This window comes from Sparus aurata, chromosome 20 (assembly GCF_900880675.1).
Source record: "Sparus aurata chromosome 20, fSpaAur1.1, whole genome shotgun sequence".
NCBI lineage: Eukaryota > Metazoa > Chordata > Actinopteri > Spariformes > Sparidae > Sparus > Sparus aurata.
Window position 1 is genome coordinate 8,384,824 of NC_044206.1, and position 22,119 is coordinate 8,406,942.

Sequence of the window (22,119 nt, forward strand, 5' to 3'; positions counted from 1 at the left end):
GAGCCAAGCTAACAGGTTGCTGGATGACTTTTTAGCTGCTGTTACACTAGAAAACAATAGGTAATATGGTAGTTTGTAACTTTTAATAACAGATTTAAGGCAATTATGCACAGCAATTTAGCATTAGCTAAGCTAGGAAAATAGGGGAGCGACAGGAAGGGTAGAAAGATTATGCTGTAGCCTATCATCCCATCAAAGGCAGCGATTCACATGTTTTAAAGACAAAGTGAAATGGCACGTAGCAGTTTCTGTCATGTGCCATTGTTCTGAGTGAAACAGCATTCAAGAATGACTCAAGGATCCTGGTTTGATCATTTCAAAGTAGTCATGGAGCCGAACCACAGCGATCTAGAACTGTATTACTGTTTTTTCTTCATCCACACTACCCCACGTTGTCCGATAGGCCTAACAAACACACATCTCTGATCTGTGATATTGAGCCGCTAGCTAAACTCAAGCTAATGGGATCCACCACTGTCATCTTGGCGACACAAATCATATTTAAATTGGATCGTTTACGCTTGAAGGTGCAGATTGTGTCATCCAAAATATCTTTACTGTTTTATAGGATGAAAAATGTGGGATATTTGATATGAACAAGAGATTAAAAAATAAAAAATAAGGCAGCCACACAAGAACTTGCCAAAGTTGCCTTTTTTAATATTTTCACTCAACTTTAATTGATCACCTGAAACTAGGATTTGTTATGTTTCTGTAACCTTAGAATAAGCCTTTTTTATATACACAGGAAGCAGGTCCTCCAACAACGAAGTCAGCCATGTTGCATCCCAACAGACATCTGAAAAACTACCTCTGGAACAGTACTATTTAGTTCACTATTTTGTTCTTTGCACTTTCTTTCAGGGAGGGTAAGATGAGGGGTGACCTTTAAAGCAACATTATGTAGAAATTGGCATAGTGTGTGATTTGGCGCCCCCGACAGTTTCTGTCTTACTCCGTCTTAACAATGTTATGTTACGTTATGTCAGTGATACAGACACCATTCAAGACACTCGACCATCATAATGATTGTGAAGGATTTATTTCGAGGGAAAAAAAGTAACTTTGAGTGTGGACACGTGCTATGTCGCACAGGTATTGCATATGTTTTCAGGAATTTGTGTGAGATTTTTAACACACAGTGGGTCCAAATCAAATGAAATCAGTTTTATTTCTAAAGCCAAAAATCACAATCACATTGCCTCAGCGGGCTTTGCAATTTGTACAGTGAGCGACGTCCTCTGTCCTTAGACCCTTGATTTGAGTGAGGAAAACCTTGCAATACTGAGAAGCAAAAACCTTTTAACAGGAGAAAATGAAGATGGATGAAACCTTGGGATGAGCCATAGAGGAGGGATGCCTCTCCCAGGATGGACAGACATGCAATAGATGTTGCACGCAGCGGCTAGTGTGGCCTTACACTCAGCCACAGCCAATGAACTGTTATGTAACTCCACGCTGGTGCAGTCTTATTTCACAAAATATTATTTCTGCGCCGTGAACAAATGCATTAAGATAGATTCTTTGGATGGCTGCGATGTATATCTAGGGAAACCAATGGTTCGTACCAAAGGTCGAACCTAAAGCTAACACTGTACAGGTTGGGTTGCCCTCAGTCCTCATCCACTGCAACACTCGAGGCTTCCAATCCCTTGTTAACTTGCCACGTCCTGTTGAAAAGAAAAGAAAAAAAAAATACCCTCAAAAAAAAAAAATAAATCTGTGAAATGGATCCCCATTATAGCTTCATGTATTATAGCAGACTTTAGTTTTATGAGCTTTTAACAAGTTTCCCAGGGGTTGCAATAATTTCTGTGGTTTATTTTCGGAACATTTACTTTTTCTTCTCCTTAAACGATCGGTATGGGCATTCAGCTCTCCGGCCTGCCTTTCCTCCGTCCCAGGTCCAGCCTCACACTCCTTTCTATGGGGCACTTTGCTGTAGTTGGATAGCATGTTGGTAGAGCCAACGTCAATCCTCGAATTTCCACGAATCCCGATTCCAACTCACCTCTTAAGGTTACTGCCGCGTGATTGACGTGTCAGTATTTTAGGAGTAATAATAGTCAGGAGAAGGCATGGCAGGACGGTGACAGAGGGCAGCGTCTCACAAAAACCCGAGAGCCGAGCACAAAACGTGCAACATGGAGGGGTTTTTTTTCTGAGCTGTCGGTGTGTTTGTCAGTGCATACCTTGTCAGCCGCAACGTCTTGTGCCCGAGTGTCATGTTCTGGCACCAAAACATAATTCCTCAGTCTCTGTGTCTGGCTGTCAGTCCACAAAGCCTGAAAGATTACGAGAAATCACATCCATATGTGCGAAAACAAATGAGAGAGGGGAGAGGATGGTGTAAAACATGACTTCCACCCTCAGCTCTGCCCCGCTACAGCCGCTGCACTAGATGGTGGTTTTTTTATTCCGCCCAGGGAGGACAGCACCGTGGCACTTTTTTTTTTTTATTTTTACTATTCCTTCCCTATACCCATCTCCACCCGACATGCTTCCATCTCGTTCCGATATTCCCGATATCCCACCTCTCCCTCCTCTCATCCCGCATGTTTTCACATTCCTCCGCGCCCCTCCTCCGTCCATCCATCCACACACTGCGTCATGTCGTTATTGTGCGAGTCTGAGCAGCTTGTCTGACAGCCAGAGTGTAACGCTACACCTCTGACCTGGGAGAGTCAGCAGTCTGTAGTTTTAGTTAGAGAAACATGTCTCGGAGCTGCTGTGCGTTGTGAGTTTTACAGAAAGCGAACGAGCTCCGGGGCAAAGCCAAAAACCAAAAAGTGAACTATGGTCAACATACGGAGCTCAGGTTAGATATAGCATAATATACACTGTATATGTGTTTAAAGGGTCGCTTACCTATAATTCTTGCTCACGTTGCATTATTGCAGCTACCTGCTAAGCAGCGTATTCATGCAGAAGTTTGATTCAAGTGCCTATCACACGCAAAAAAAAAGCTGCCAAAAGAAATTAATGTTGATGTTGCGCCGGCACACAGCTGTTTCTTGTGGTTTGTCACCACTGTTTTGTTGCCACTCGCTGACAGGTTTGCAAGTTGCGACATTACTGGCAGGGACCTGACATCAGAGAAAGATGTTTCTTCTCTTTTTCTTTTTCCTCAGTCAGGCATTACTGGTTCACCGGGAACTACAATATGAGATCTACCCATAATCGTATCCACCCTCTCCACCAGAAACATCGGCTCAACAATCAGTCAAACGCAGAATCTCTTATGATGTGTCTATTTGTCTCTCTTTCCCCGTCATCATTTAATTTTTATTTGTTGATCATAAATGTCATATATTTAATAGGGATGAGTGAGTTGGCGAGTATCAAACACAAACACACAACATAAGACTCACACACAGAGGCAGACAGCTAATAAACCAAGCGCGCTTATTGCTGAATCCTAAAGATCCTAGGAATCCCAAAATCCTAAAGTGCTAACAATGATGTCAGACAGCGAAACCATTGAAGAGTGAGGGGGTCGACACAGGCTTGAATACAAACTAAACTAAGGAGGAGGTGAGGTGCAGGTGGAGAGACACTGGAAACGGGACAGTACAACTGAGGCAGATGTGAGACGTGTGGGGAGGAGCACAGGAACAAAGGTGAGCAGGATGCAGAGAGTGACAGCTAGACACAAGAGGAAGCAACTACAAAATAAAACAGAAAATCAACAAAACCAAAAAACTCGAGCAAAGACGACGGCGACTGAGACTAAGAATGGTTGCGACTTAAACCAGAACAGGGGTGAGTTTATCTATAAAGTGATGGAGTTAAGAATGTGTCTAAATAATTCAGCTAAAGTTCGGTACAAGAGAAGGTTTTGTTGCCTCCTATGAGCCCTGCTTTTAATCCCTCCTCAACTGTATTTTGTCACTGGTTCACACAACTTTGATTAAACTTATGAGACCCTTTCTATCTCAAAAAGATCTTTGCCATCGAAAACTCATCCACATGTTACTGTCCTTATGATTGGAGGATTCTGTGAGCCCGGCGTTACCCACAAAACCTTGATGTATCGTTTTAAAAAGCACAGTTGTCAAAAAAAACAAAAAAAAATCAAAAACTGAGACATTAACCGTATTCAAACTTTATACCTCCCTCCCCAGTCCATTAGGTTGTGTTAGCCTCAGAGGAAAATGACTCAGCTTTCTGCATGCGAGTCACGCTACACTCTCTCCCTGAGTGTTTGTCCCTGTTGACCGGCCAATTCCTTCCCTTGAAAAATATTAAATAAAGCTGCTGCTGTGCTCTTCTAAGCTACGAGCCCTGGTGGCTTTATCAGAATCTGGAAGGACAGGATGTGCTGTGCCGGTCCTGGTTTTCGTGTGTAGTGGGTGCGCGTGTGTGTGCGTGTGTGTCTACAGGATCTGTGTTCTCAGCACTGCCCCCTGCGGAGCGCTCTGGCTGAGGTTCCGCTGCCTCCCTGCCAATCAGATTTCTCTCATCCCGGGCCAGGCAGAGACTCGAGCCAATCAGAGTCCCACTTCATTTCCTGAGAGGAAACGATGGCGGTAATGCGCAGTTGTGGGTATCTGTTGGCAGCCGAGGGTAGGGTGGGGCAAGAGACCATAAAAAAGACGATTAATTTCAAGTAACCATGATTGCACAATGGCCACGGACTCCTGAATCATGTAGCAATAAAAACACACAACCTTTATAACAGACCTTTTCAGTTTTTATGAGGGTTTTTGATCCGGCCCATTAGATACAAAGCACTGTGTGCTGTGTTTACACAAAAGAACCTACAAATGTTGAGTATCAAATTGCAATTGAAGGAAGAGCTCTTGGATAAATGACTAACGCTTGGAAGTTGCTTGGTAAACCCATAGGGCGTAGCACTTTAATGTACTGCACTATAGACCAGTGCCCCAAGGCAGATGTAGAGCCATCTTCATTAATCCCATGCAACTATCACACATTGCGTCATGTAAAATAAACAAAGTAAAAGACTAAGTGAGAATATCGCAATGTCACTTTTAAAATGAGTCAGACGGGGAATGGAACTTGAGGTTTCATACGAGCATTAGGACTTTAAGCGAACCCCCCTGGTTAGCCAAAGTTATTCTGAAGAGGAAATAAAGGCTGATGGTAAAATGATTACCCAGACCAACAAAAATAAGACCAAAGTAGTTGCAGAAGCTGGATGTTGTCATGTTACCAATGGATATTGTTATGTGTAGCCCACACAGAACTCTGCGGTTCTAGTGTTTTAGCTTCTTTCGGCTAATTGTTATGGTTTTTGCAAGGGTTTTTGGTTTGCTCTCACTGCTCTCATTTCAGATGCGGAAGACCATAGTTTTCAGTGAGGAGGCTCTGAGAAACCCACTGCCCCGCGCCGAGATGGCAGACGTTCAAAGTTTGCAGCTGGTGAACACAGTGTAATATTTAGCAGCTGAATGGCCAGATAGTTCCCGCAGGAATTGGTGGAGACCAAAACTGAGACCGGGAGGAGAGTATGTGTTCGCTTTAGATTCATCGTGTGGGCAGAAACACAACCAAAGATGGACGCTTAACTAGCCCTATTGGATGTGGAAATAAGTGGCTGTTTGCTAACACATTAGCCATATCAACTTTTTAAGGTAGAATACTGCTAGCCATCTGCCCTCAAAAAACGTTATGTTTTAATTGCAGGTTTATTTGGTGTTCGAGGCCATAGACTTGGACTAGAAATGGTCAAAAAAACATATAATCCCACATCTATTCCTCAACAATTTTCCTTGACCTTGAATGTGAAGCTGAATACAGGAAAAGATAACTGTGGTGCTAAAACAATCCAACTGCACTTACAGTTGGGCTGCAAGGAATTCTGGGAAGGCATTATCTTTGTGTCTGGTCACCTCCATGCTGAAGATAAAGGGAGCACCGAATCACCCTTTCCTAGCATTTAGATGATTAAGCCAGCTCGAATCCTGGCTGCCACTTCAATACTTTCTCAGTTGGGAAGCTTCCTCTGCAAAAAGGCTGTTCAACTGCAATCTTAGTATTGCATCCACTTCCTGTCTGAGCTGACCGACAATGCTTTAGCCATGCAGGGATTAAGGCCCGATCTCAATGCATGTCCCGATTCTTAATGGGATGGGGGATAGGAAGAAGCGATTGGGCTCCAAATAGAGGTTTTCAAATGCACAGTGACCGAGAATTCTCAATGTACTTGAATGTAAGATGGTCCTTTTCTTGATTACAAGCATAAAACAATCCTGACAAGTTATCTAGCTATCTATCTATCTAGCTAATATTACATTGTCTTGGCTGATTTCTGCATGACAGTCTAACATTTTAAGCTATTTAAGTGTTCTATTATCCCCCTTTGGTATAATGCCAACAGTTTTACTGTAGCCCAGCAGTGAAGTTGCCACACTTTACTTTGATATCAGTGCAGACTGGACAGCTAATCCATTTTTATTAGATGTCCTGATTGATAGCGTGAAGAATTGGATGAATTGGGAGCACCCATGCTTTCCTATAGATAGGAAATAGCACTGCGATAATGCCAAGATTGCAAGAGAATTCGCCACAGCTAAGGACAGCGTATTGCAAATTTAGGCTCATGTCAGTTTACAAAAACGCCATTGACGACTACCGATGACGTGTCAGAGTATTGAAGGTCTGTCCCATCTCGTAGTGGGAGATATCAACCACTAGCACTTGTAAATCTGTACAAAGGGGCAAGGGGGCACTCAAAAACAAGGGTTATGGGTAGAAATTGGAAAAGAACAGAGCTGTCTCAGCTTTAACCCTCTTTGGTGTGCATGCACAGGACGCCTGTAACACACTCGTACACATAAATGTTAAAGTTAGAGGAGACACCGGCAGGCACACAGGCAGGCCGACACAGCAGATCTGCTCCGCCGTGCCAAAGCTGCCTTGCCAAGAGGTAATTGTTTCCATATTATGCGATATATTACGCAGTCATTTCTCTCTGTCTTTCTGTCGCTCGGCCTCTCTGTCACTCTTTTTTCTTGGCTGGCTTTCTTTCTCTCATTATCACCTCCTGTCCGTTTCACCCTACATTGACTTATGAAATGATTTAATATTATCTACACCAACAGAGTAGGTGCGATATCTGTGATTTTTAATAAAGACAAGTCGCAAGCAGGTCTTTCGATTTACACGCACACACTTCACACTACTCCATGTGTCAAGGCCCATGTTTCTCTCACTACCGCGGCCTGTGCAAGCGGTTCTGTCAAAAAATAACTGTTTTACCATACATTAGGGCACATTTCAAGAAATTCAGACGCTCAGCGCGGATACACTGAATGGGCAATTTCGTATTCAGAGTGCTCCTACATTAGTTTAGGTTCTTACGGTTTGGCGTGCGTTTATTTTTCCTCTCCTGCGGCGAGCAGCACATGCTATGGAGCAGCTCCCCCCGGCCCATTTGTGTGGTTCTGTTTCTGTCCCATAAATAAAAGGGGGGAAACACAGACCGAAACGGGCTCGGCTCTGGTACCAGATGTCTGGATTTTTTTTGGTTTTTCATTTTCATGGCTGTAAAGAAAAAAATAGCACAAAATAACAGGTGATGGAAGAAAGAATTCAAATGAGTTCCAGTCCGACGACTGCTTGCTTTTGGCTTTTTTCTTTTTTTTCTTCTTGTATTCAGTTCTGGACTCAACTGCAGAAGTTAAGCTCTGGTTTGTGGGTCGTCATCCGGAGTGTTCCGCAAAACCATGTGGTGGATCAATGGCTGAAGTTACCCCCCTCCCTCTGTGAGATTCTGATGCCAAAGCAGGTGTCCGGGCTCTGGTTTCATGGGTTTTTGGGTCTTTCACACATGTCACATTTTCTGGTTGACTGAGCTCGGTCCTGGAATGAATTCCGGACCGTGTGCTACATTAAGTTCTGGGACTCGGTCTGGGGTCGCGGTTGCGGGTTGCGCTCTGGGAGGAGATTCTGCCTGGATGTGTTTTACTCCAGCCGAACTCTCAGACCTCAGATACTCTTTCGGCAATTCGACATTATTATTCGGGTCAGGATGGCCAGATAAGTAAAGGAGAGCAGGAGGAAAAGAAGAACTGGAGGCATGTCAGCACTTCTGCATGAGGAACCTTGAGAGGGCCACAGAGAAAAGTGGAATACAAATTATATGGACATGATTCAGCAAGAAAGCAAAATACTCTGGATGGATGATGGATAGGATGGCGAGGAGGAAATGGGGAGAAGGTGTGAGTCAGCAGCTAGATGGAGAAAAGGAGTAAGAAAGTGATGAAGAGGCTCGAGGAAGATGGTGGAAACCCAAGTCAGTAGTCGCACAGATGTTCTGTCTGTGTGTCAAGAGAGAAGAAGAATATGTGGAAATGATTGCAGTGGACCATGTTCTGTATATACAAGCAATCTGAACCAGGGTATCGTTTGTCTGACCTATAATGACTGCAGGTAAGATCTACATATGCCAGCTTAACTCATCAGAATTTCATAATAACAAAAGAAAAATGACCGTGTGCAATGTGAAAAGTGTCCTAAAAAGGATGCAACAAAGATCTCCTGACCTTTTAGTTCCCCTCAGCTTTACACAGCATTTTAGAGTCTTTCAGCTCCTTGTTTTGGTTTTATGACTGCAGGCTTACTGTTTTAGTTAACTCACTGTGCTCATCGACCTTGTCTCCAGTACCAGCTAGCAGCTCTTCTCAATTTTAAAAAACTTCTAAATGACAAAAAATCTAAAGTAGATCCACTGTATGCTACCACGGCAATGTCGATAACTAGCTGGTTAAGCTAGTAGAGGATTCTGCAGCTAAAGAAATTGGTATTTTCCTTTTTGGAGAAAAAAAATCGTTCATACATTTTTTCAAGTAAATGCTGATCTCATTCCTTGACTGATAAATATGTGAATTAAATGTTGTTTGCTTACAGGCTTGCCATACCGGAACAGTTGCCAGACAACCAGCAGAGACCAGGAAGTTACTGTGTCTAGCTGAGAAACAATCTGGTTGCTCTTACCATAGATGCAAAATAAACTGGATACGAAGTTGCTGATCAGCCATGATTCCAATATTACCCAGTGTCCACTTGCGGTATTCGTCTGAAACTTTCCCTGCCATGCTTATAACATTTTCACCAGACTGCCTTCATCAAGTGTGGACACCTCAAGCTACAAGAAAGGTCTTCAGAAGGTTTCTATCTTGATCTACAAAGGTGTATTTCTCGATCTTTGTTAAACTTTTCTCAAGCCAAGAAAGCTATATAAAGCTCCTCGATGTCATCACAACTTGAAGTCTATGTGCCCAGCTGGAACTCTTGGGTGGGTCCAGCAGGGGCGACTGTAATGCACATATTCAGTGGGCCAGATAACCAGGAAGTTAACCCAGAAGCTGGAATCTTTGTTTGGTGTCTGCGATGGGCAATTTTTCCTTGGACTGAATGGTCGCCATCTTTGGGTGTCCAGACTATGATACGTTCATGTTTTTCACATTTCTGTTTTTCAAACATATCAAGAAACTAAAATTGTTGCCAGGCTAAATGTTTCCTCCTTCCAGTCTTTGTTCTAGGTTCTAGGTTCTAGGTTGTTCTTTGTTCTAACGTTAAGAGATTATATTTACTATTCCTTTAAAGACAGAGTTAGGTTGTGCTTTGTCGGACATGTTTTTGGGGGGCAATATTGCACAGTTAAATGTTTCAGTTAAAGTTAAATATAAACTGGCAATATTTAACAGAAGATATTGTCACCTCTCACTTTCCCTGTTTCCTTAACTGTACAACACGTGTCATTGGGGGAAGACATACTTGAATAATGGGCTGGTAACCTGTGGAAGCAACATACACGTTTTCTGTTAAGTATACTTGAGTTTTTGCATACTATTTAAAACTGCTGCACAAATGTAGAATACGGAATGTCTTCTGTGTTAACTGATGTGACATGTTAACATGAAAGAGTTGAGTGCAAGACAAGAATGGCGGTCTGTAAATGTAGCCGGCCAGCCCCCGACAGTGCTCAACAGAACATACGTAGGCCACTAATGTAACTGTCAGTCAGCTACTAACCCTCGCCCTCATCTCATGTAGTCGTTACATCTGCCAAATGACACAGCCTGCTGGGACGCTCGAGGGCGAGACAGGGATCCAGAACAAACACATTAACGCCGCCTCGATCACCATCCACTCTCAAGCTTTTCCAGAATCCACCATTTTCTCCCTAACCATCTTCCATTTCCTCCCGTGATTAAATCTATTTAAAAAGAAAAAAATCAAAATGTATTTCAAGTGTTGGCAAGCGTTAAGTATTCACACTCTTTTTTTCACCTTCGTACTCTCTTGGCTCTCCTCTCCAATATGATTATATGGAGTTTTCACAGTTATAAATGTCGGCCGACTCTTTTTCACCTTTCGACATTGCATCTCATACATATTTCATGATCACATTCTTCCAGGGCTCCACTTCCGTCATGTTCCGAGGTAAATAACGGAGCTTATGTGCGATATGCACTAATCTGTGCATACTTTTTCCTGTTTAGAGAGAAGTTGCTCGAGGCTTAAAGCTCAGGCCCCAACAGTGTGCTTCTTTTGCTTCAGCTGGTGACTCCAAACGCACCAAGCTGACTGCCATCGAGCCTTGTTTCATCTGTTCCAACAGACTTTGTACCACCCACAGAAGAGCCGAGGTGCGCGAGTGTCACATTTCTGAGGCTGGCAATATCGTGCGGTGTGTCACTTAAGGTGGGGATTGCCATATGGACTTCAGGGACGCTTAGGATGTCACCAGAGATGTTGAGAAGTCATTGTCGTAAACGGAACAGCAACACATACACACACTTTTTTGCTAAAGTTCAAAATGCACTGTGCTGTTGCATAATTCCTGGTTTATAAACGTCACCTCAATAAAGTGCACAAAAGAAGATAACTTCTCTGAGCACCGTTATGTATTGAAGTGCTCCTCTTCGGTCCATCGCGGAGTAACTTTACCTCTCCAGGCCTCAACCACCTGCTGCTGTGAGTCAGCCCGATGATGACTCCTTAATTAAAATGTCCCCTGTAGCTGCTCGTGAACTTGACCGGGTCAGAGCAGACAGCATGATACAAATCCGGGCGTGTGTCCGTGTGGAAGGAGGTGAACGAGTGTGTGACAGGAGTATGTGTGTCAGACCTGCAGAGAGGAAAAGAGAAGTTTAAGTTTAACTGAAGGTGATGACTTTGTTATTGGATGGAGGGAAAGTCCACGAGGTCGGGGTGGAAAGTAGATGTGTTGCATGCAGAGGTGGTTAGGAATTAATTTGGCTGTATAAGCGGTAAGGTATGCAGCGTCTCTTGAGTCTGCATTCAGTGCCTTTGTCACTATTAATACCACACCTATGAGTTTAGACATGGCACAAATACGAAGTCAAAAAGATAAGTTATAGGAGATGGGAGTTATGGAGGAAAGTGGGTAGTTGTGGATGGCAGTAAAAAATGGGTATTTGGTTGTTTAAAGGAAAGGTTCACCCAGAAATGGAAATTCAGTCATTATCTACTCGATCCCCATACCAGTAAAAGGGCAGGGGACCTATTTTTAGTCTGCAATACAATCCTCGAACCTTTAAAGCAAAACAGTGTTGCACAAGAAAAACATACATGTAGAATGGCTTTATACATATATACCTAAAGCACTGACATCCCCATGGATTTGTAAAGATGTCGTTAATACCCTAGCTGCGTGGTTAAGCTCAAGTAACCTAGATGGCACTTTTAGCTCAACAGCAAAAGATATTACCCTCAAAAAGTTGTAAATAGCAGACTCTTCCTTTAATTTGGCAGACTTGTTGATTTGATTATTTTGTGACTGCTGAACAGAGCATGTCCAAAGTTCATTTTTTGGCATCAAGGTTCTTGTTCGGTCACTCCCTGAAAACATACACTAAACTCGGATTGGTGGAGTGACAATGCTGATATCATCACCCCCCCCCCCCCCCCCCCCCAACCACATCAGATACAGAGCTCAGTCCATTATGTGAATTCTATGCAGTGAGTTGTCTGACTGAACTGACTTGTGTGACGGCCCTAGGCAATAAGCCAGTATCTGTGTTGTACCTTTCCTGCCTCATCTTCTCAGGTACTTCCTGATCAGACCCCACCCACCCCGTTGAGGGATTGGTGTCACCTGTTCAGAGCCTATATAAGCCAGGTGATTCCAAGATGGTTCCCCCTCTCTCTCCCTCCTGGAAGGCCGGTGCCTGTTTTGGCACTCCCTTTTGGAATCATTTGGGTCATAATTATGTTTAGTTAGTCTTTAGCTTTCTTGTTGAGTTATCTTTGATTTACTTCAGCGGTTACTGTGCGGACCCTCCCTTCTTGTTGTGCTCCTGAACGAGCAGGGCGTAACACCTGGCCATGTTGAATCAGATATGTTCAACATTTAGTGTTGCTGCGAGAGCTGAATGACATTTAGTCATTATCGGACTGAAACATCGGACTGTATTCAAACTCAAACCAGCAGTGAAATTCACACACGCGAAGTGAGACGGAATCCGAACACGCCTCACAGCGCCGCGTCAGCTTGTTCCTCCTCTTCCTCTTGAGCTCTTAACATCCCTCTGCAAAACACGTTTTCTTACACGCTGCCCGCCGACAGTAAACACACCAAATAAGGCAACGTTGCTACATCACAGTAATGTTGAAATATCAACCCAGCTGAGAAAGGTCTGGACGATGCATACCTGACAGGAATGTCTGCTACAACAGCCAGCCAGGGGGAGATATTCTGGGTTTACAGGTTGAGGAGGCACTGCACATGACTGCTGGGTGGCAGGCTTATATTTAGGCGGCGACTGTGGCATTGTGGCGGGTGTTTTATCACTGCGGCTTCCGCGCTGGCAGTCTCTCACCTCACATGAAGCTGCATATGACCTGTGAAACACAGATGATGCGTGTGTTTACGCAGTTCACACAGGTTGACGCTGCTGTGTATAGGTTTTAAAAGCAATGCCCAATTTAGTAAAAGAGCAACAAAGTTTTAATCGTCGTGTCCGCAGGGTTAAAAAACCACGGACGCCCGCTGATGGTCTATGTTTAGCGATCTCGGAGCTGGCAGGAAACAAAATAATCGTGATGCTGTTTTTGGATGTATGTTTTTCTTTGTTTCTGACACTGCACATTCCTGCCGGATAACAGGTTTTAGCCGGTTGTTATTATGCAGTATTGTGTTTCAGATTCTTCGCCCTGTGTTCTGGACCTGCTGCTCTCTCTGCTTACAGAAGAATCTGATTCCCAACACTGCATAGCCGCTTTGGAAGGAAAATATTTCTTCACTATCAGATGATCAACGAACATACAGGATATTATGTCATCATAAATGCTATTACATAAACTATCCTAATTATTTGAGTAAAGTTCTATATTATTTTGCTTTTGATAGAAACTATTTTTTTTGTCCCACCTATGGGTGCTTATTCAGTTGTTGTATTTTTTTTTTTTTATATATTTTTAGCTTTAACTTAGTCTAACCAGTTCTCTGAATCACAAACTCAAATTTGTGAGCTGATTCAAAAAGAATTAGTTTTGTGCTCAGTAAACCAATCAAAGATCAATAGGCCGGATAAAGAATCAGGACGCTATCCTCCTTAAACAGCATAAAGCATGTGTCAGATTGACACTGTACAAATTGTTTTGCACAAACCAACTCGCAGAAAAGTCTTAAATTCATGAATTTCTTTGATCAATATGACAAAATCATGAAGTTAGCTCCTAGCCGCCGCCACAGTAGCTTTAGCAACAAATGGCACCTTTGGGAAGAATCAGTCACTAACCTATTGGAGACATTTTTTTAATGTCTTTTAAATGAAATGTTTATGTCTTTTAATGTAATTTGTGTGTGCCTGTAAAGCACTTTGAGTTGCCTTGTGTCTGAATTGTGCTATACAAATAAACTTGCCTTGCCTTGCCTTTGGCCAACTCCAAAAAAGAATATAATAATCACCCCTCCCAACATTAAGTCAATTAAAGTTCCCATGAAACAACTAGTGGAATGCTATTTGCTTCAGCCCCGTGGCATGTTTCCTGGAAGTAGTGCCATGTAGCAAGCGGTCAAACAGAGCAGACTCCAAGAAGTTTGATGACAGGCATCACAGTGTGGTGTTTTTCTTGAATGGTTGTCCTCTATCAGCCCGAGGCTGAGTCAGCAACAGCAGACCAACTAACGGCAGCTACATTTAGCAGCAGTTAGCCATCGCTTTGGGAGCAAAGCCACCGGGATAAGTCCATCAGGAAACTCTGCAATCACTTTACTGTAACTGCATCCTTTGTCATCCTTGAAAGCTGCATACGGAACAAGTGTTCATCGGAAGGCTGCAGCAGTTAGCAGTTACATTAGCAACAAGTAAAACTTGGCAAAATTGGTTAATTTAATTGAAAAAAGTATTCTTGATGTCATTAGGCTACTTTTCCTCAACTCTGGACATCAGTTAAGTGAATATATTTCTAGAGTTGCGTTTCGGACACACTCCACTCTGGCAGCATCTCTCTTTTATACATCCACAGCGGTGTCATAACAAATCAGGGTGGCATCTTGTACACGCCCACATGTGCAGGATGAGTCATCAACATTTTTTATCGATTTCCTGGAAGTCATAAACTAAAATACAATTGAGAATACCTACAAAATGATGACAGCATTGCTTGATACTGGTATAAAGGTGACATATAGAGCAGGCCCTATATCAACTTTGACTTCATTCGCACCTTAACTTAAACAATATCAGGCTGAATTAAAGAAATGAAACAAAATGGCCGGTGCAGTCTGATGAGAGAGATTCATTTGTTCACGTCAGCACTTTCTTTGTTGAACACAGTTGCGAACACGATAAACAGGGCGAACGAGAGTGAAAGCACACAAGAGGAGAGCCGTTTTACGTTAATTTTTAGAAAAGAAAAGATTAAACATCGCCAAATATAAAAAGCGCAGGAGTTTGCTGCAGGAATCCTGCTGTTACAGGCACATATACACAATTTTCCTCTCAGATAGAACGCAACGCGGACCGTTTTATCACCTCGCCCAGGAGCGTAGCCTGCTGCATGCTTATTTATGTCTGTCGTCGGTCCAGTGATCAGGTCACACTCGCATAATCCTTGTTTGCATTCATTTTAAATATCTGTGAATGTACGTGCATTGAAAGGGAAAAAAAAAGTGACCCACGTGACTGTAGCCTGGAGAGTTTCTACAGCTGAATGTCACCTCATCCATTTTATCTCAGTCCAGGCTGACGGGACGCGCGCACACACACACACACACACACTCTTACCTTCCACCCCCATATTGCCCTAGGTGGCAGTCGCAGTGGCTGCAGCGCCGAATGGACCACACAGGGAGTTCGGTTCAGAGAAGAGCGATAGGGGGAAACACCGGCAGCAGGATGACTCCGTCCTCCCTGGCCGCTGGATATGATGAGTCAGCAGCGTGCGGTTCAGGGTGAATGTACTCTGTGTGTGTGTTTGTAGGTTTATGGTGATGGCTCTAAGATCAGCAGACAGTGCTCGCTGGGAGTTGTAAACCTATAACAGAACATAATTTAACACCACAGAGTGCAGACTGTGTGCACGCTCTGGACCAAAGCTGTTTTTAACACTTCTCTTCCTTTGCGAAAAATCCCACTTGATTTCCACTCAATAAAAAAAGCTGTTGATATAACATCAGCGAGCCGAGCCAACTCTACTCTCAGTCCACATTCAGGCCTTTAAGACGGAGCTCCTCGGTGGCCTGCAGTCATTAATCCGTGGCGCTGGAGGTCTGCACGAAAACGGGATTATTCTCCACGCTTGTGCATGCGAGGAAAAAAGAAAAAGGAGGCATAATCCGACTCTGTGTGGACGTGTGTGTGTGTGTCCGTGTTTACCCAGTTGTAATTGGAGCGCAGGTAGGCACAGAGTGTGTCATTTTGTCCTAATCTCCTCCCGGGCCAATTCAGCCAGAAAACAGCCTTCTCCCGTAGACCCTGCTTGACCCCTGCGCCTCGGCTGCAATTACGAAGCCATACGACACACACGCATAAACACACACTACCAAACCTGTCCAAATCCATCCTGTGCTAGACAGATACCAGGACCTCCGTGGGCGTGTGTTTCCAGAGGAGATGTGACCTTAATTGCTTAAGTCTTAAATTATCTTTAATTGTGCTCGCTGTGTTGCTCTATGGTAATGGGGGGGGGCGGGGGGTGGGGGGTTGGCCGGGTTCATGTTGAGCTATAGTTACAGCAGGAAACAGGCCAGTGAAAGGCCGTGTAGTCACCTCCAGCTGAGTCCACACACACAAACACACACACACACACTGACGCAGGCTGGACGAGACACACGGACGTGTTTTTTGCCGCTCCGAGCGTTACAGATCCATACGTGCTCAAGTGTGTGGGCATGCAAAGCACTCGAATGTGTGTCTGCACGCAAAGAATGGGTGTTGATTGTGTATTGGACACAAAGAAGGCACGAGAATGCAACAATTACAACCAAAGATGCACAATGTAAGAATTGCAACAACTACGAGGCACCATATCGCCAGAGTAACAGCCAGCTGGACCTGTTGTTAGCTGGTTAGCTCAGTTAGCTCAGTCAGCAGTGCATCTAGTGGTCCAGACTGGGAGGCCGAAGCACCAGGGGAGCGGCGGTGTGCAAGCTTTGGACCAGGATGGGCCAGGGCTAGCTACTTAGCACGCTAATATCGATGCACAGATGTCACGGCATCAAAACTGTTGATTCCTCACATCCTGTTTCTCATTTGATTGTTAAATTTGGATTGTTTTGAATTTTTTTTGCACCTTTAAAGTTAAACTTTTTTTTTTCGCATGCGTGCATACATCTGCAACAAGCTCCGAGGAAGGGTGTATTTGTTTTCTCAGGAGAGTGAGGTCATCCGGTGCAAACAAACAGAGCATTTACGCCGGGATGTGTATCCCAACCATACGTTATCCAGATAGTAAAGCATCGGATCTTGCTGTTGTGTTTACGCCTGATATTTTTAACACATTCTGGTTATCCTCAGTGAGATCAGATCTCTGCACGCCAGAGCAAAGCTTGTGTGTGAGTAATTTAAGTTGACGGCAAATCAGCCCCAGACTCCCTTCAAAACATCGCACGGTTCCGTTGTAGAGTTAAAGTGAACTCTGTGCACTTTTTTAACGTTGTCTATGACGAATTCTTAACTTTTTTCACCCTCTTGTTAATTCGGCAAGTGTACATTAAGTTATTCCTTCCTTTGTATAAAAAATCTGCTTCTCCTGATATGTCGCTGACCAAGTTATTCTATACTGTATATTATCCATTTATATTGATTTAATCCTTTTTGTTGCATTTCGCATCTTAAGGTAATTACATGGTAGGAAATATATTTAGAATCAGTAACCAGAGGCCCGTCTCCTCCAGCACTCTTGCAGCCTTGCACTCTAAATTTCCTAAACCTATCTTTTACATTAGCTACAGTATATATGAATGCGTTTTTCTTATCTGGATAATGTGTCCGGCTGCAGATTGCATTTTAATCACAGGTGGACATGGGGTGAAGCGGATGCTGGTGACGTTTTTTCCCACCTTTACTATAGTGTTATGGAATATGACATTACTGCAGTGTTTTTTTCTGTTTATCCCTGAAATAGATTGATACTGTTATGCTCAAAGATTGAGGGTTAAACACTCAGTGTGTACCAAAAGAATGTTTTTTCTCTAGCTGATTAGCTCTTGCATCCAGTCTCTTTAATGTTTTGTAAAACTGGTAATCAATATAAGTATTTCAATCAACTTCTCACCTGACACATCTGGATTATGTAAAGTGAGAGAATGATGTTTAAAAGATATTTTAGTGAGTAAAACAAACTGTACCAAAGGTTACACAAATGAGGAGAAAGAGTTAAGGGGACATGCTTTTTCTCTTGTGTTATACGGCAGTTTGACTGTGTAAACAACACTTTGCTTGTGACACAAGCCAACTTTCTGTTCACTCTTACAAAGTGCAATCGGATTTAATCACTTGGTCTGCTTGTGTTGAGCTTATTTATTTATAAAAAAATTTTAATTCATGCATAAGCCTGACTTTTCTTTCGTGTGGTCGACCAGTAGACAGACAAAAGCCGAGCACATGGAACACAGAGGATGTTTTAGGTTTTGCAGTCATCCAAGTTTACTTCTGTAATGGATGATAAGTGGATGGGATTCAGACTCTGCAGGGAGGACTAGCTTTGTGCTGGAGGACAGCCGGTCTCAACAGAACCCTTTTCCGATCATTATCTCCTTCCACCAGTGCAGCTTTGACAGATTTCTGTTAAAAGTCCAAGGCTGGATTGATAACTGTCTCTTCTGAGGTTTCTGCGGTCGGTGTCATAAAGCTGGAATTAACAGCATGCTTTTGTGGGGGTTTTTTTTTTTTTTCTCCATGTGGCCCAGACAGCTGACTTCAGGTCAGTATCCACGTTCTTATCTGATCTGCTGCTTGGAAACGGTTGAGTTTTACAGCATGTAATATCAAACATGACGTTCGCTGATTAGTGACTCCCAGAGACGGTAATTTCTTTAAGGCGGAAATAATCTCATTGGTTGGGTTAAACCACAGTGGGTGGAGCCTTGGCTGCTTTTCTGGCCAGTTACTCCGGTCTCAGTCAGAAGCGCAGAGGGGTAGGCAAAAAGGAAGCTCATATTTGTAGCCTGGCGTATTTACTTGTAATAGAAAACATGCATCTTTGTTATTTGGCTCAGCTGATCCCTGCGGGTCACCGATGCCAAGATTATGAAAAAGTGTCGTTTCTGTTTATATTGTTCGTTTAAACAATATTTTGAGCACAGGTTCTCCGTTTTTTTTTTTGCCAATTTGCACTCCAAAAATCTGTCTTTTCACCGCTCTGAGTGAGATTCAACATAAACAATGAGATTATTTCTCTCTCCAGAGGAGCTCCGATTCAGAGAAATGTCTGGAGACGTAAACCTGCTTTGAATTATCCCCAAACATTACAGCGACCTTAGACTGATGCTGAAGAAGGGAGGTCGGCCGGTGTCTGGTCGGCGAATGGCGATCACGGCATATCCCACAGGTGGGCGCATCACAACAGCAGATGTCGCGCTGACAATCCCTCAGTGTCAACACATCAGCATAACAGCCACCCGCAGCTCCACCCGCCTCCCTCCATCCGTCATCGTGTCTTTTGATTTCCGAGGTCGGGGAGACGCCGGGCGACGACGGCGAGGGGTCAGAGCCTGACCGCCGTTAAACTGTCAGAGGTCAGAGTGTAGGACGTGTGCTGTGATGCAAACCTGCTTTCATCGCCGCAACAGGGGAAGGAGACTGCACGGTGGGATGTCAGTGTATTCAGTCTGATTACAATATTCATTTGTGCAGAATTTTTTTATTCACTATATAAACGTCAAAGGAACAGATGAAAGGAAATGACGGTCTGTGCTCTTGAAACTAGCTTTTTAAAATGGTGCATGTAGTCAAGACTGACATCTAATTACAAAAGTGATGACATATAAGGCAGAGCTTAAAGTTCTGTGTTCTGAGTCTCTAATTCTTCTGATGCACAATAATGCAGAGATGTTTTTGCCTGAATCTTCCAAGATATGATCCAAATATGCTGATATCCATAGTGATCACTCTCCGATCATTTCATATTTGGAGAATATCCAGTTTTTCAGTCTGGGACCGCGACAATCTCACCTCCAGCTGTCGTCATGTCATCCAGTTACTGTAGACATGAGGTCATATTTGGACCACATAAATGATGGATGTAATGTATCTGATATATAAGTATACAGGATGTCCTCGTGAAGTAAAATCTCAGAGATGTCCGATCACAATATTGCTGGATTGTAACCGCTTCCCTGCCCTCCCTACTGTCAAATAAAGCAGCTGGGTCAGTGGCCTTTGGCTTCAAGCTATGAACTTCTACTTATCCCTCTAGTGTCAGGTTTGAACATGCAGGGCTCTGTGGTCAAGTTGGTCAAATATGCAATGACCAGTTAGATTGCACTGTAATAATTGTTGTGGAACTGCTGCAGTTTGGTTAGGTTTAGGCAAAAAACAAAAAAACAACAAACACTTGGTTAGGTTCAGGTCCAATTCAACTTTGGCTCAAAAAATCTCTTGAACAGAGTGTAAAGGTTTAGGCACAACATGGTTAGGTTTAGGTGTAAAAAAAAAACAGTTAATTAGGTTTCGGCACACAAACAAGGTGGTTAGGTTTAGGCGTACAATTAACTTGATTAGGTTTAAGCACACAGATGTATTAGTTAGGAACGGGTCATGGTTTGAGTTAAAATAACTATGTTACTAACAAGTTTACTCACGAACATTGCATAAAATCAATGGTCACACGCAGGACACTTTGCCCACTCTCCTCGTGGAAAGTCCCACCCCAGGGCGAGGGTTAGGGTTACTGTATTACCCATCCAACCACCCCAAAAACCCCTCAAAACAGATTTGTCTTGCTAAATACTACTAGATGGGCGCTTCAAGAAGTCGAGTATTGCTGTATTTGATATGTTTGGAGTGACTGTGTGTAGTGTTCAGTGGCTGTACCTTCAATGTGGCACTACAATCTAAATCCAGTAACGCCAAGCTGTCTCCTTTTTATCCAGCTGATAAGGTAACTCCACTCCACTCCTCAACTCCACTGTCTTGTCAAGGATGAATCTTTTACATTGCTCTCTCAGTTTTGTATGTGTTGCCACAGTACAGGATGTGCAGAAGTAGCGCTGCCTCACAGAATGCGGCACATTTTAAACATTTGTTTCATCGGCGAATGAAAACAACACAGCTGGCAGCTCGTCATGCTAACAGGAGTTTCAGTCTCTCCTGAAGTGTAAATCAACAGTCAGACCTTGCCTTACGGTGCCAGCCAGGCTAGAGCCAGCCCTGGCTGTAATGAAGAAAAGATGTTACGCATAAAGTGGAGGCATGACTTTGGATAAAGATGATAAAAAGCTAACGTAACTCATTGCCCTTTATTGTTACTGCAGTGGATTCCAACATACTTGATTGTATATCCCAGAGATCTGTATCGCTAATACACAAAAACACCTCTTAATGATATTTTTTTCACACTGTTCCCCTTCCAGTCACAGTACATCGTATTATTTCACAGTTTATTCATCACAGAGACGTCAGGTTGCCACTTACGCCATGTTATTACACACTTAAATTACCTACCCTATAAACTAATCCACCAGAGCGGAGCTATACGTCTCTACCCCCTCTGAACGGGCAGAATCGGCGATATAACTCGAACTCTGCTGAAGAAAGCTCCTTGTTAAGCTATTAAAAAGTGTTTATGTTGTATGATATATTTTATTTGAAGATGGTGGAAGCGTTCCAGCAGCCCCAGCAAAGAAACACACAAACATACCTGGAGGCCATAACTCTGAGGGGCGATCACAAGCGAGGCCGACGTCAGGGAATATTTGCCAAAATAGTTTATATTGACAAACACACGGGCGGGAGAGGCACTTAATGCAAAATATAGCACGTTGCCAGGTACATTTCTGTGGCTTTTTCTTTTTTCGAAACTCGCAATATGTGTGTGTCCGTGTGCACGCGTGTCGACACTCTTATAGCTGGATGTTTCACAGGCTTGGCACAAAGTCCTGTACTTATGTGTGGTCCCTCTGTAAACATGTCAGCGCTGGAAACTAGTCGACATGCGTGCATGGCACACGATGTACACATGTTAACAGCATCCCTGCATATGGCATGTGAATGCAGTTTATTAGTGTCAATAAGAAAGCACAACAAATATATTCTCTTCACCTCTCGCACTATTACTCCCTAAAGACTGACACACGAATGTTAAATCAAGGGTACGCACTGATACTGTAGGCTGTCACATATGTGCATCAGAGAGCGGGGTTGCTGGCTGGAGGTCAGGAGTCAGAAATACTTCCAAATGCAACTGCCTTCCTCTCGTGCAAAGCTGTTAAAAAATCTGAAAAAGACATCAATATCTAAAACAGTTTCAAATGTTACAAGGAAAACAAATGCTCCGAAATACTGATTCTAATCATCTCACTTTGCCGTTGAGGGGGGAAAAAAAAAGAAACAGAAATACACACAGTTCTGTGTGTTACTGTCCTGCTGGGAAAGTAACACACAGAACAATGGCTGATTAAGACTTGACCACAATGGAAAGTGGCTCTGAAGCCACAGGGAAAACCTGGGATGCTGC

General features: G+C 43.3%; 1 long non-coding RNA gene across 1 annotated transcript in view; it reads left to right on the top strand.

The window, feature by feature from the left end:
• Nucleotides 1-9,378, top strand: part of LOC115571740 (uncharacterized) — a 52,766-nt gene extending 43,388 nt beyond the window's left edge. The window contains exon 3 of the long non-coding RNA XR_003981975.1: nucleotides 8,875-9,378. This is a non-coding gene — a long non-coding RNA (uncharacterized LOC115571740). The remainder of the gene's footprint in view (nucleotides 1-8,874) is intronic.
• The last annotated feature ends 12,741 nt before the right edge of the window (nucleotides 9,379-22,119 follow it).